Source organism: Lissotriton vulgaris, chromosome 8, assembly GCF_964263255.1.
Source record: "Lissotriton vulgaris chromosome 8, aLisVul1.2, whole genome shotgun sequence".
Taxonomy (NCBI): Eukaryota; Metazoa; Chordata; class Amphibia; order Caudata; family Salamandridae; genus Lissotriton; species Lissotriton vulgaris.
In genome coordinates this window covers 1,551,614,424-1,551,624,412 of record NC_141696.1, presented here as the reverse complement: position 1 = coordinate 1,551,624,412, position 9,989 = coordinate 1,551,614,424, and the positions used below count along the sequence as shown (strand labels likewise).

Below are 9,989 nucleotides of genomic sequence, written 5' to 3'. Positions count from 1 at the left end.
ACTTCTGGTTACTGCTTATCATTATAGGGGTGACTGGTCTTGGGACTTACCACGAACTGTGCAATTGAGTGGGATAAGGGATGCATGTTATGACCTTGGTTTCAATTCAATTCAATTCATTATGTCTTTATTTCGAATAAAATTCATAAAAGACGACATACAATACATAAAATATATAAAATCTACTACAGATTTGTCCCCAATTGTAAGGAGAAAAAGAAAGAGTGAGGCAAGCAAACAACATCTGATCATATCATAGTAGTTAATTTAAAAGAGAGTTCCATTTCTTTGTACGGATCAGCCACGCCCAACCCAGAAATTTAGCTACACAAATCACAGACATTTCAGTTCTAATATCACGTAATTTCTGTAGGGCTTCGCGGTGTCCCCCACAATCCAAAGTTACACATATGGGTTTCAGCCATTTAAAACGAGGGGATCGATATGCTGGACATGCAAAAAACAAATGGCCAATGCTTTCTACCTGGTCGGGACACCAAAAGCATTTATTGCTTGCATTCTTCGCCCACTTTGCAGTAAAGGAGTTGATGGTCAAAGTACCTACACGAAACTGGTGATACAGTTTACGGTCTAGGGTTTTGCAAATCAAATCCCAGTAGGGCTCAAGGGACGGAATTACCTTATGTGTTAAAAAGAGTCCCGTTAGGTTATTGCCCGAAGAGTGGGTGACCAGTATAGATTTTTTCGAAGCCCAGAAAAGATCCTTAAACTCTTGTTTTGAAGGAAAACTGGAGCACCCAGGGTTTATCCATAGCTCAGGGAGACCCATTGTATACAGTATTTGTTTGACTTCCCTGAGCCAAGGGATTCTATGAGCGCCCCACAGTGATTTCACCTCATCCAGTTCATGGGCAAAGAGGCTAAGCTCTGGAGTCGTCCAAAGCCGACGCCAGAGTGCCACTAGACGAAACTGTGCCATCTCGTCTAAAGGTCTGCAACCTAGGTCTAATAGCAGTGGTGTAATAGGTGAGGATTGTGGAAGCCCTACCAGGTTCCGTAGGAACCTATTCTGTGCAGTGGCCAAGGCTGACAAGTCCTTATAACCCCATATGTCAGCTCCGTACAGGGTTGCTGCATTGACCTTGGCCTCATAAATTTTTAGTGCTGGGGTTATGCGTTTGGTCAAGGACCTTGGTTTCATTGCTGGAGTGAAGTCTGTGCAGGTTCTGATTATCAAAAAAAAAACAGGTGTGTGTGTCTCAGATGCCAGGATGGTACTGATCCAGCGGTACAGCATCAACAGACACTCCACTACTATATACTCACCTGGGCCCATAAATTCACACCATATGTAAACTGCTGGGGGTCAAGTTTATACATTTTCACTAACCATTTATTATTAGTTTCATTCAATTGTCTCTGTTAATTTCTATGAAAATCTCTTTCCTCTGGTCGATGGACCATTAGTCGAGCTAGTTGATGGTGATATTAACTTTAATACTTACCTACTTTGATATCACCTTATAATCAAATAACCACAGACTCTGAATAGTTTTAAAATGTTATCTAAAGTCAAAAATGCATGTGAACAATCTCAATACAACGTAGACACCAAATACTTAGGATAGAACAATTCAATGAGCAGATACAATGCATCATTCTAAAGCCAATAATAAGGCCGCACCCCTCTCTGGCACTCACTCCCTCCTCGAGTTGCTTCCGGAATCTTCAGAACTAACCCAATTGGATCAGGATAAGATGATCTTCAGGTTCTGCATTCAGCTCCCTCCACCCTCTTAGGCATCTGCTCCAGCAGCAAATCACTCCAACACGCTCTTCCCTTCATTGCAAAGGTTCGACTCTTGTTCTTCTAACTAACTAAACTACCTCAAATATACCTTTCATTTCACCAAGTTCCACCAACTAATGTTTCAATATCGGGGAAATTCTGAGTTTGATTGGACAAGGCAAGGGGTGGTCTTCATCACACCATGCTTATATGACAGATATTCAATTCATTCATTAGTAAATAATCCGTCCCTTTAGTTTTTATTCATAAATCTCATTCCCATACATCAAATGTATCCTTATTGGTAACAAGTAAACTTTATTAAATGCGAAAATTCATATTCCAGCGCTGGACAGTTCCCTTCCCACAAAACGTTCTTTTTGTCCTTTGCATCCGTCCCAGTCACCCTGTCACTGGTTCAGGGTTGCGCTTTAATGGACATGCGCAGGGTCTACCAGGCACATGCATCAAAGGATTTTGCGATCGCAAACGGTGCGAATCGCAAAAATCGGCTGTTTGCGATCGCAAAATCTGCTTTTGGAATGCATGAAGGGTGAGGGCCCTCGCAATTTGAGAATTCGCAAATATTTGCGAATTCTCAAATTGCAATTGCATTTAAGGAATCACATTTTGCGATTCCTTAAATGCAATGCAAGAAACTTTAAAAAATTGCGATTTCGCAATTAAGGGGAGCATATTACCCTGAGGTTGAACCTCAGGGTAATTTGCGAAAACTTTGAAAAATGCATTTTTGTGCATTTTTCAAAGTTTTATGTTGTGCACACACATGCCCTTAGGGCATGTGTGTGCACAACATATGTGCACAGATTGATTTCAGGGGTGCAACAGGGTGTCCTTTGGACACCCCTGCACCCTTGAAATGGCATTCTCAATTTGCGATTCGCTAATTGCTAATCGCAAATTGAGACAGTCTTCCTATTCATTCCTATGGGCCTCTCGGCCCATAGGAATGAATGGGGAGTTATTCCTTAATTGCGAGTCGCAATTAAGGAATATTAAGAAATCGCAATTTATTTAGCGATTTCTTGATGCATTGCATTTTGCAATTCCTTAATTGCGATTCCTTATTGTTAGCAATTAACGAATCGCAAAAAGCAATATTGATGCATATGCCTGTACGTCACTCAGTTCAGTCTAGCCATACGAGAAGGCCCAAATGTTCACTAGTAATAAAAGTCAGAAGACAAGTATTAACTTCTCAAATAATTGATTACACTGTATACTACCCACCTCTACTCTATCCCATGATTATTATTATTATTTCTTTTCCCCGCTTTAGCATTAGTAAATAACATCCTTATTTTCTTAAGCATGCAGGTGCCATGCACAAGAGTTTTTAAGACGCCATTTTTAAATCTTCTACTCATGCGCAGGATTTTCCCACCAAGCGTTATGTCTCCATACTACAGAGATGTAGTTGACGCATATGTGAAACAGATTCCCAGATTTAAAGCGGTATTAGACCTATTTCAGAGTTATTCATGTTAGGCATGCATACACAAGCTTCACTACCCCACATGTTGGTGTAATGCATATTAATTTTCACAAAACTTTATTAATAACTTGTTAGTGAATTAAACGAGCGGATTGCTTCCGAGCAAGTCTCTTTTTTTCTAGAGACCTTGCTCCATCAGTACTTTTAATTATATTGTGTGGGAATTCAGTGAGGCTGTACAAAACTGAACCTTCGTAGAGCTAGGTACAATTTTGTTTTATGATGAATATTCTCGTTAAATTTTCAACTCACAGTAATTTCAACATGTAATCTTCATTCAAACAATCTCTTGAGTCAAGTTCTTGCTATCATTTCAATCATAACCATAATAGGAAATATCAGTTTTGATCCCTGTAAATAGTATTGACGTTGAATGCCAGTACACCTTTCATTCCAAGGGAGCAGTTTATTTAATGCAAAGCCTGTCCCCGGAAACACATTTATTGAGGAAAAACACAGAGTTGTGACGGCACTTAGACAATTCAGAATGTATAATTTTGCAAATTCAGTGAGGCAGGGCAGCTGTGGCCCTTCTTTCAGCCCTATTCCTATGCGTCATAGTTGATGTACTTCTTGAATTACAACCTAAAGTCCATTTCAACCTCTACTCTTTATTTTATCAATCTCCTCAGTAGTGTTTCAACTGAGTTCTAGTATACAGTCAAAGTCTGTTTAGTAATGATTTTTGTAGTGGTGGTTCAGTTGTCTCTTGAGCCTACCTTTGAGTCTCATGGCATGACCTCTTACTGTGGGATTTTGCAGAAGCTGTCTCATATTGTTTACTCAAACTCCTAAGCCCTTCCCTCAGTCTAATATCATCAATATAGTGTTGGATACTCATCTACCTTAAGACCAGTTTCCAGGGCCTCAAGGCAGCGCACGTTTGAATGTAAATAAAACATAACCACTAGACCACTAAAGAGGAAAAGACAGCCCGAGACTACTACACATCTACCTACTATACAAAACAAATTCAAAAAGGTGCACAATAAGGGCAGAAAGTCAATTCAAAACAATATGAAGGAGCCCCTTAAACCATCCACACTTTAACCAGTGGTCTGTGAAGAAGCATTAGGAACAAAGGAATACTCTGCTCCCTCCTGACCAACAGCCTAGGGTCTTAAGAAAACTAAACATTGAAGGTAAATACAATACAAAAGGGTCTTAAACACCAGAAACCCCAGTTATACACTACTAAAGAGGCCTTCAGACAAACCAAGTAAAATGGCCTATCTTTCCCTTTTCATTAGTAAAAAGCTGTTAATTGTGGTGGAAGTAGCCCCACGCATCCTTGAGTCGTTGTAGCACTACACCTGATGCTTTACTGACAGCTTCAACCAGTCATAGAATCCGGTATATTTAGTATCTTTTGTTAGTCTACCGCCAGACTAGTGTTGCTTTGCTCCCAGATACTGCAAACGATAGATCGCCAATAGGGACAATAACAGGACCACCAGGTAGAGTAAAAGGCTGCTTTATTTAGACAGGCAAGCAGTTGAACCTCTTTTAAACATCACATTACATGAAATCCCACCTTACAAATACATAGAACAACCTATCCCCACCACCCCTAACCTCCCCTCAACTTGCAAAGAACTCCCCAACCTAAACAATTCAAACTTTCTGCCCAACCCCTTCCTCACACTCACCATCCTTCCAACCTCACCCCCAACTTGCTCTCATGCTCCTCCTCTTCCAAATTCCCCCAAATCAGTGCCCTCATCCTTTGGGATCAGTGCCTGAACCCTGTGACTATTGACCACTTATCCTAATTTTTTACAAAGAAGCTCACGCAACTGCCCGAGCAACCTGACCTATAACCCAAGAAAGTGACATATACAACTCTCTCTCGATTAAGTATAACAGCAGGACAAAGAAGGAATCTAAAGAACCCAAGGAAGAAAAGGTCTGGCATTACTAACAGTTTGAGCTAATCGAATTGCAAACAATAATGTTTGTTAGTTTTTTTTTTTGTTAAATAATATCCCAGCAGCAGCGTAAGTAACAAAATAAAATCCACGAAGCAAGAAAAGCCTTTTGTGTCAACGTTTTCACCTGTAACTTCTTGTAATTATGACAGCTCTTTGAAAGCAATTTACTGTTACATCTGCTGGACCTTCCTGCTTGTGAGGATATGTAGGACTTGTAGGTTCACCAAGAACCAGACGAACCCAGAGTCAAAAACTGAGTAGCAATTTGCAATGACGTTTTATTATGTACCGGGTATACAGCAATTATTGTGTGAAAATGTATACATGGAAAAATCGGTATGAAATACACCTATGTATTTCTGAAATGGGTACAAATTATTGAGTTTAGAAACCGTACATATTTGCACATTTTCAAAATTGGGAATACTCATACTAGCATGAGAATTATTGGTCATTTTTCAAAATTACTTATTTTTTACACAATGTCTTTCATTTGGAAGGCAGAAATGCATCAAAGCTCAATAGGTAATAACAGTTGCTTTACAAATCTGAATTACCCTAAGTCTCCCGATAAAAATGGTACCTCACTTGTGTGGGTAAGCATAGAGTCCACGACCGGAAAGGGCTCTAAACCCAACGGGAACACATCACATTTTCACAATGAAAATGTACCCTTTTTTTGCGAAGTGTGTAGCTGTCGTTTTTTAACCCTAGCTCTGCTGGCACCAAGGTAAACCTAGCAAACCTATACATTTTTGAAACCTAGACACCCAGGGGAATCCAGGATGGGGTGACTTGACTGCCACCAGGTTCTGTTACCCAGAATCCCTTGCAAACCTAAACAATTGTCAAAAAAGCCACATTTTCCCCACATTTCTGTGGTGGAAAGAGTTGGAATCTGTGTGGATCCACATATTTCTACCCACCCTGCGTTCCCCAAAGTCTTACGAGAAAAACGGTACCTCACTTGTGTGGGTCGGCCTAGTGCCCGCGACAGAAAACAGCGCAAAACGCAACGTGGTCACACCTCAATTTTGCAGTGAAAAATTACCCTTTTTTGGCAAAGTGCCTAGCTCTAGTTGTTGTGCCCTAGCTCTGCCGGCACCTAAGGAAACCTAGCAAACCTATACATTTTTGAAAACTAGACAGCCAGCGGAATCCAGGATGGGTTGACTTGACGGCCTCCCACCAGGTTCTGTTACCCAGAATACCTTTCAAACCTAAAATATTGTCAAAAAAAAACATTTCCCCACATTTCTGTGGGGTAAAGTTCTGGAGACTGCATGTATCCACAAATTTCCTTCCACCCCGCGTTCCCCAAAGTCTTCCGAGAAAAATGGGAACTTGTGAGAAGTTAGCCTGGCACATGATGTCCACTAATCTAGAGGGCACTTTGCACCAGTCTAAACGACCCTTATTGATGGTGGTTGTAAAGTCAACCTTATAGACAAGCTATCCTAGTGGTAGCATGGAGCAGCAGTCATAAGCTAAGACTTCAGAGAGCATGTGAAGCAAGCTGTTTTACCAATTATAATCCCTTGAATACCAAATGAAAGGACCCCACACAAAGTATATATCAAATATATATGTATTTATTTCTAACACAACCCTTCTGCACTCTTTATGAGGTCAGAGATTGAAATACATCATAAGTTACTCAATTAGCATACGTATAAGAACCACTACAGAAAAAGTGAGTAGCCCTAGGGCCTAGGGAATCGCTGGAGCTACACTAAACAACCAAAAGTTAGGAAGTAGGAGACTCACGGGAGACGCGTGCATTGTCTAAACACAGTCGCAAGTTACCATTAACTTATAATCAGTGTTCCCTCGAACCTGCACGCCTGTGCGGACGCGTACATCAGTGCCCCAGAGTGCGCAGTGCTGTGTCTGTGGCGCGCACACACATCCAAGAGCATTCGCGCCACCCTGCAGCGTGAAAAACTGGCATTTAGATCTCGCGTAGGAAGAGGCATTTACCAAGTGCTCCGGAGAGGGAGCACTTGGTAAATGTCTTCTGTTTTCTAAAGTGTGGTTCATTCCGCGCTTTTGTTTGAGTATTTGTGTCAATTGCAGAGCCCATAAGGAGCTGCGATTAACATGGATGCTTTAAAAAAAACACACACAATCGGCCCTACAGCCACACTCTAGAAAACAAAAGAAATGCAGCACCAAACACAGCGTGTGCTTTCAGAATCACCTAAAAGCACATGCTGTGCTTGTAGACCTGCTGCATTTCTTCTCCTAATAGTGCTGTACTGCGGGTAATTGTGTGCCTTTTTGTAAAGTTTTCATGTTAATTGCAGCTCATGATGGTCGCTGCCATTAACATGAAAACGTTAAGAAAGGCGCACAATCACCCTGCAGTTGTGCTCTAGTAAGGGAAGAAATACAGCAAGCTTACAAACGCATCAATTGCTTCCAGGGACCAGGTGACATATTCGCGGACCAACGGCCTGGGCAATGTACATGTAAATAGAAGTAAAGTTAATATCGTGATGCGCAGTGTGCCCCTATCGGCAAATTGTGGCGAGAGCCTCGAACTTGACATCTGTGTTTTGTAGTTGTTTGATCTTGCAAACTGCCTGAGGAAGACATCCCTCACTAGGAGCACAAGACGAGGGGGTCCTGATATCTGGCATGGTGCTTGAGGAGGGCGGAGGAGGCTCGATGTGGCAAGAGGTGCGCCGAAGCTCGGATCCCGATGTGGCTTTTGCCACTCCTACGCCCTTGAGAGAGGACCTATTAGCCACCAATGAGTCCCCCCAGCCCGTCGCCGCACCCGCCCGTGGAAAGAGGTGGCCAGCGAGACTACTGTCAGTGTTCATACAAATAACACCCTTGTCGATAGTTTGAAGTAAGTATTTATTGAATTAATAAGGCCCGCCAGCAGCGGTAGGAAAAGGGTATAAAGAGGATGAACAGCTGACGAAATGACATGAGCGTCATGTGACGTGCACTAAATAGTGTGTGAACATTCCATATGACGTAAGGGATAGGAGGTAGGATGACACTGTGATGGCGAGCCTTCTGCAACCAAGCTTCTAAAGCACATCAGTTACAAGATGTTGCTTGATACTTTTGGCTGGTTTGGCCTTCATTCTGGCGTTTTTCTTTGTTTTCCTGAAAGAGCTGCCATCCGAGAAGACAAAGAATGAAGATGGAATGGAAACTCTTTTGTTGGGCTTCGGGAGTCTGCTGGGGCTGTCTCTGGCAGCCTGACTGTCGTGTTGCAGCTTCTCTGGGACCGGGACCTACTCTGATTCCTTTGAGCCCGGAATGTTTCCACCAACACCTCTGTCGCCGGCAAGGTTCAGGCAAGTGGCAGGACATTCTTTTCACATGGGCTATAGCATGGCACTTCTCAATGGCATCGTGGCAGTAGTATGGAGTTCGATATGATTCTGTGCTTTGCCATTATGTGGGACATTCAAAGGAAATACTCAAGGATTTTAACGGAAACTGCAGTATGGACTGTTTTTTGTACCGCTTTGGAACAGCATTCAGTCTTTCACATAAGAATGTGAATTCTTTACACAACTTGCAACTTATTGTGAAAAGTGTTAGGAGGAGGGTGTCGTTGCAACCACCTAATTTGCCTCTTTAATGGACGAGTGACCGTGGACTCTTTTGTTACCCATAATTTTACAAAATAAAAATTCTTAGAAATGTTGCTAACCAAGATCCACAATGTTAGTATAGGGGTATTTGCGTTTTTGTCATTGGGAATGTGTTCAAACTGTTTGAAAAAATGGACATAACCTTTAAAAATTGTTTAGCTTGAATGAGGACAGAGGGCTTGGGATTGGGAAGGGAGGAAGCGCCACTCTTCGCAGCAACAAAAGTTGAAAATGACAGAGCCTCTGGATATTGTTTGACTCCTGCCCAGCCCTGCTTCCAATCCGGGGGAGGTATTCGCCCGAGTAGACATTTATACTGAGGAAGAACTGTGCCCATCAGCCAGGAGCATAACGGGAGGTGAATGTGCACACCATCAAGAACTCCATTCAAGAGAAAATGTGCACCACTCTAAAATGCTAACACTGGGGAGAAAGGCACACCTCTAAATATTACATACTGAGATAGACCATTATGAATACGAAAGCAATACTGCACGAGAAATGGACAGTTCTCAAAGACAGTATTAATGGCGAGGAATGCATATCTGTAGAACAGTAATAATGGAGAAAATGTGCACCGCTGTCAAATTAATGCCGAAAAACATATCGACATCTGTAAGACTAGACATACTGGGAGAGAAATGGCTCACAGGAAAGACATATACTGTAGGACATTTGCAGATCTGTAAAACATTGATATTATGGGGGAAATGCATATAGCTGTGTAAAGTTAATGATGGCACACATTTGTGCACAAAAATCATCCACAAACAAGTGAGTCAAGTGATATGCCCTAAGTTAGTAATAGCCTTGCTTTTACTTCCTCCCCTTATCTCCAAAGGCTCAGGATCCTGCAGTGTCAGAAGGGAAGGGAGGCACCCGGAGGGCAGAACATATACATTCTCTACCCTTAACTTGCATTTTGAGGGGTAGCCATCAGCGTGGACTCCCAAACTCCTGCAGCCCAGCTGTTCCTCTGAGTGCCTACATAACAACAACCCTTACCAACACACCACAGGAAGAGCACTTGGCTGGACTGGAGCTGCAACCTTGGGGCCTCTGTGTGCGTGCAGGGTGAATACAGAGTAATGTGACTGTATGAATGCAGGGTGAGTGAAGTGCCCGTGTGACTGCAAAGGAAGATATGGGACTGTACGAGTGCAGGGTGAGTT

At 42.3% G+C, this 9,989-nt stretch overlaps 1 pseudogene; it reads left to right on the top strand.

Moving 5' to 3' along the window:
• Positions 1–3,163: 3,163 nt before the first annotated feature.
• Positions 3,164–8,599, top strand: LOC147700364 (ADP-ribosylation factor-like protein 6-interacting protein 6 pseudogene; annotated as a pseudogene).
• The last annotated feature ends 1,390 nt before the right edge of the window (positions 8,600–9,989 follow it).